This window comes from Callithrix jacchus, chromosome 8 (assembly GCF_049354715.1).
Source record: "Callithrix jacchus isolate 240 chromosome 8, calJac240_pri, whole genome shotgun sequence".
NCBI lineage: Eukaryota > Metazoa > Chordata > Mammalia > Primates > Cebidae > Callithrix > Callithrix jacchus.
The window spans coordinates 45023912-45030130 of record NC_133509.1 but is presented as its reverse complement, the minus strand read 5'-3'; positions in this window follow the sequence as shown (position 1 = coordinate 45030130).

Sequence of the window (6219 nt, the reverse complement as noted above, 5' to 3'; positions counted from 1 at the left end):
TTTTGTCTCCATTTTTTCTTCTTTTTTTTTTAGACAGAGTCTCACTCTGTTTCCCAGGCTGGAGTACATGATGTGATCTCAGCTCACTGCAACCTCTACCTCCCAGGTTCAAGTGATGCTCATGCCTCAGCCACCCAAGTAGTTGGGAATACGGGGTGCACCACCACGCCTGGCTAATTTTTGTATTTTTAGTGGAGATGGGGTTTCGCCATGTTGGCCAAGCTGGTCTCCAACTCCTGATCTCAGGTAATCCGCCTGCCTCTTCCTCCCAAAGTGCTGGGATTACAGGCATGACCCACCATGCCCAGCACCAGCTTTGTCTCTTAAATGTTTACTTTTTTCCAGATCACAAGAATGAAACATCTCCACATAGAGAAAAGTCTGGAAAAACACATGCCAAAATGCTAATATTAAAGATAACAGCTGTTATCTTTAAATGATGGGGTTGAGGGGCCTTTCTTCTTTGTGCTTTCCAAATTATCTACATTGAACACAAAATGCTTTTGTAATTAGATACAGGACCCCAATGAATCTTATTATATTGAAGATAATACAGAGTCACTGTGGGCAGTTAGAAAAATGCAGGAAATCATAAAGAAAGGGTGCTAATTACTTATACTCCCACCACCTAGCGATAACCACCACTGATCTTTTGAAAATGCAAATATTGGCTGGGCATGGTGACTCAAGCCTGTAATCCCAGCACTTTGGGAGTCCCAGGTGAGTGGATCACAAGGTCAGGAGTTTGAGACCAGCCTGACCAACATGGTGAAACATCGTCACTACTAAAAATATAAAAAATAGCCATTCTTGGTGGCACATACCTGTAATCCCAGCTACTCAGGAGGCTGAGGCAGGAGAATTGCTTGAACCTGGGAGGCAGAGGTTGCAGTGAGCCGAGATCGCACCACTGCACACACTCCAGCCTGGGTGACAGAGTGAGACTTCATTTCAAAAAATTAAAAAGGAAGTATGTAAATATTCAGCAGGGCACAGTGGAGTGCTTTTTATTTTTATTTTTGAGATTGAGTCTCAAGTTTCACTCTGTCGCCTAAGCTGGAGTGCAGTGGTGTGATCTCAGCTCACTGTAACCTCCGCCTCCCAGGTTTAATTGATTCTCCCTCCATGGCCTCGTGAGTCGCTAGGACTACAGGCACGAGACACATTGTCCAGCTAATTTTTTCTATTTTTTGTGGAAACGGTTTCACGATTTTGGCCAAGCTGGTTTCAAACTCTTGACCTCATGTGATCCACCTGTCTCAGCCTCCCATAGTGCTGTGATAACGGGTGACACACCGTGCCGAGGCATGTGGATCACTTCAGACCAGGAGTTCCAGACCAGCCTGGGCAACATGAAAACCCATCTCGGCCAGGCGCTGTGGCTCACGCCTATAATCCCAGCACTTTGGGAGGCTGAGGCGGGTGGATCACGAGGTCAAGAGATTGAGACCATCCTGGTCAACAAGGTGAAACCCCGTCTCTACTAAAAATACAAAAATTAGCTGGGCATGGTGGTGCACGCCTGTGGTCCCAGACTCGGGAGGCTGAGGCAGGAGAATTGCTTGAACCCGGAAGGTGGAGGTTGCGGTGAGCCAAGATCGTGCCACTGCACTCCAGTCTGGGTAAAAACAGCAAAACTCCGTCTCAAAAAAAAAAAAAAGAAAACCCATCTCAACTAAAAATTCAAAATAACTTTGCCAGGTGTGGTGGCACAGGTTTGTAATATCAGCTACTGGGTGACTGAGACATGAGAATCACTTGAACCTGGGAGGCAGAGGTTGCAGTGAGTCACTGCACTTCAGCCTGGGAAACAGAGCAAGACTGTCACAGAAACAAAACAACAAAAAAGAATCTTTTAGAGCAAGTTCATGGGAGGTGCAGCAGGAGGCACAGGAACCACGCCCCATGCTAGTGAGGAGTGTGGGGAGACTGGGAGGGGCACAGGTGTTGTGCTGATTCTGGCTGAGGGCAAGGGACTAGGGCGGCTGCTTCTGAAAGCAAATATCCTGAAAAACCTGTTGCTGGTACTCCAAATTCTGGTTCCCACGAAGATTGTGAGACCTGAATAAACTTCCAGGCAAGTAGCTTTCAGAATATTTCCTGCTGTGATTAGCTTTCACTGCAGGTAGTGATTACCTGTGAGATAACATTTGGGAATTATTGATTGAAAAGACCTTCACTATCGGTTGGACCTGGTGGCTCACACCTACAATCCCAGCACTTTGGGAGGCCGAGGCAGGTGTATCACCTGAGGTCAGGAATTCAAGACCAGCCTGAACAACATGGTGAAACCCCATCTCTACTAAAAATACAAAAACTAGCCAGGCATGGTGGCAGGCGCCTGTAATCCCAGCTACTTAGGAGGCTGAGGCAGGAGAGTCATTTGAACCCTAGAGGCAGAGGATGCAGTGAGCCGAGATCACACCACTGCACTCCAGCCTGGGTGACAGAGCAAGACTCCGTCTCAAAATAAAAAAAGACCTTCACTCTCAAATAAGTGTCTACCACTAATGGGCACTGATTATGTGCCATGCACTGTACCTAGTGCATTGTATATATTATGTTTTAGTACAGCATTCCTATCTGGGGATATAATTATTATTCTTCCAGCAGATAGGACAGAGATGCAGAGTTAGTAATTTGTCAAAGGTTATATAGCAAATGAGTGGTAGACCCATGGGTGAAACCCACTAAATTAGATATTAGAGCCTGTGCAATTCCTTCTTTCCACCACTCCAGAAAGCACCCTTAGGCTCTATTCTGATCATTTAATATTTTGGTGAATACAGGGTAATATTAGGCACATTTGAAATCCATAGGAATTCTAATATAAGTATATGTGTGTGAGACAAAGTTTAACCTATTCGAGAGGCACCTACAAGTAATTAATTAATGCAAATATATATATATATATATATATATATATATATATATATATATATATATATACGAGATATCACTGTCACACAGGCTGGAGTGCAGTGGCATGATCTTGGCCAACTGCAACCTCTGCCTCCTGGGTTCAGGCAATTCTGTCTCAGTCTCCTGAGTAGTTGGAACTACAGGCATGTAACACCATGCCTGGCTAATATTTTTTTTTTTTTGAGTCGGAATTTCGCTCTTGTTGCCCAAGCTGGAGTGCAGTGGCGCAGTCTTGGCTCACTGCGGGGTTCAAGTGATTCTCCTGCCTCAGCCTCTGGAGTAGCTGGGATTACAGGCATGTGACACCATGCCTGGCTAATTTTTGTATTTTTTAGTAGAAATGGGTTTTCACCATGTTAGCCAGGCTCGTCTCCCACTCCTGACCTCAGATGATCTACCCGCCTCGACCTCCCAAAGTGCTGGGATTACAGGCATGAGCCACTGTGTCTGGTCTTTTTTTTTTTTTTGAGATGAAGACTCACTCTGTTGCCAGGCTGGAGTGCAGTGGCACCATCTTGGCCCACTGTAACCTCCACCTCCTGGGTTTAAGCGATTCTCCTGACTCAGCCTCCTGAGTAGCATGGACTACAGGCATGTGCCACCATATCCAGCTAATTTTTGCATTTTTAGTAGAGATGAGGTTTTACCATGTTAGTTAGGATGGTCTCCCTCGATCTTGTGACCTCATGATCTGCCCTACTTGGCCTCCTGGTGCTAGGATTACAGGCATGAACCACCATGCCTGGCCATACATATTTTTAGTAGAGACGGGGTTTTGCCATGTTGGCCAGGCTGGTCTTGAACTCCTGACCTCAGGTGATCCACACGCCTCAGCTTCCCAAAGTGCTGGGATTACAGGCCTGAGCCACCGCTCCTGGCCAATGCAAATAATTTTATCAGCTCAGTCCTTTTTCTCCACGTGTCTTTTATTTATTTATTTTTGAGTTGGAGTCTTGCTCTGTTGCCCTGGCTGGAGTGAGGTGGCAGGATCTCGGCTCACTATAACCTCCACCTCCTGGACTCAAGGGATTCTCCTGCTTCAGCCTCCCAAGTAGTTGGGATTACAGGCACCTCCCACCACACCACACTGGGCTAATTTTTTCTGTATTTTTAGTAAAGATTGAGTTTTACCATGTTGGCCAGGTTGGTCTTGAACTCCTGACAGCAGGTAATCTACCCACCTCGGCTTCCCAAAGTACTGGGATTGCAGGACTGAGCCACTGCACCTGGCCTCAAGCATCTTGACCTCCATGACAAAGTGGTTTGAAGTTATAATAATGAAATTATTAAAAGCATTTGTATTCAAGTATAAGACAGAAGCTAGGGGTGGTGGCATGCACTTGTAGTCCTAGCTACTCTTTGAGGTTACCGTAAGCTATGAAAATGCCACCGTGCTCCAGCCTGGGTGACACAGCAAGACATCTACTGTGCTCTGAAAAAAAAAAAAAAGTCTGAGTGTAGTGGCTCATGTCTGTTATCCCAACATTTTGGAAGCCTGGGGTGGGTGGATTGCTTGAGCCCAGGAGTTCAAGACCAGCCCGGGCAACATGGTGAGACCTTGCCTCTACAAAAAATTAAAAAATTAGGCCAGGCACTGTGGCTCACACCTGTAATCCCAGCACTTTGAGAGGCCAAGGCAGGTGGGTCATGAAGTCAGGAGTTTGTGATCATCCCTGCCAACATGATGAAACCCCGTCTCCACTAAAAATACAAAAATTATCCAAGTATGGAGGCAGGTGCCTGTAATCCCAGCTACCTGGGAGGCTGAGGCAGGAGGATTGCTTGAACCCAGGAGGCGGAGGCTGCAGTGAACCAAGATGGCACCACTATACTCCAGTATGGGCGACAGCGTAAGACTCCATCTCAAAAAAAAATTAGCCAGGCATGTTGGTATGTACCTGTGGTCTCAGCTACTTGGGGGGCTGAGGTGGGAAGACTGCTTGAGCCCAGGAGTTTGGGCCTGTAGTGAGCTGTGATTTCATCACTGACTCCAGCCTGGGCAACAGAGTGTGACCCTGGATCACAAGTAAGTAAATGAATAAATAAATAAACAAAATAAAGGATCTTCACAAACAGATCCAAATAGCCAGCATCCAGATCAAGAAACAGCATTAACAGCAATCTAGAAGCAACCCCTGGGCCCATCCACAATCTCTGCCTCCTTCTGACTACCCATAAGTAACCTCTATCCTGACCTCTAACACTAGGGATCAGTGTAGCTCCTTTTGAATAATTGGAGTCATGTAGGTTTGATTACTTTGTGCTTGGCTTCTTTCCCTCAGCAACATGTTTATAAGGATCTTCTAACAACATCAGTTTTGAAAAGTGAGTCTCAAAGGGGCAAGAATGGCCAGGCATGGTGGCTCATACCTGCAATCCCAGCACTTTGGGAGACCAAGGCAGGTGGATCACCTGAGGTCAGGAGTTAGAGACCAGCCTGACCAACATGGTGGGACCCCGTCTCTACTAAAAATACAAAAAATTAGCTGGGCATGGTGGTTCACGCCTGTAATCCCAGCACTCTGGGAGGTGAGGCAGCAGATAACAAGGTCAGGAGGTTGAGATCAGCCTGACAAACATGTGAAACTCCATCTCTACTAAAAATACAAAAATTTAGCTGGGCATGGTGGCAAGTGTGTGATCTCAATTACTTGAGAGGCTGAGTCAGGAGAATCGTATGAACCTGGGAAGAGGTTGCAGTGAGCCAAGACCACACCACTGCACTCCAACCTGGTCAACAGAGCAAGATTCCTTCTCGAAAAAAAAACAGAAGAAGACAAAGAATTAGCTGGGTGTGATGGCAGGGGCCTGTAATTTCACCTTCTTGGGAGGCTGAGGTAGGAGAATCACTTGACTCCAGGAGGTGGAAGTTGCAGTAGGCAGAGATTGCACCATTGCACTCCAGCCCATGCTCCATCAATAACTTGAAAGTGCAGTGAGTGTTTCCTTCCTCCCTTCCTTCCTCCCTCCCTCCCTTTTTCTTTCTTACAGGGTCTTGCTCTCTCTTTTTTTTGTTTGTTGTTGTTTGTTTTGTTTTTGAGATGGGGTTTTCCTCTCGTTGCCTAGGCTGGAGTGCAGTGGCATGATGTCGGCTCACCGCAACCTCAGCCTCCCGGGTTCAAGCAATTCTTTTGCCTCAACCTCCTGAGTATCTGGGATTACAGACATTCATCACCATACCCAGATAATTTTGTATTTTTAGTAGAGATGGGGTTTCTCCATGTTGTTCAGGGTGGTCTTGAACTTCTGACTTCAGGTGATCTGCCCAGCTCAGCCTCCCGAAGTGCTGGGATTAAC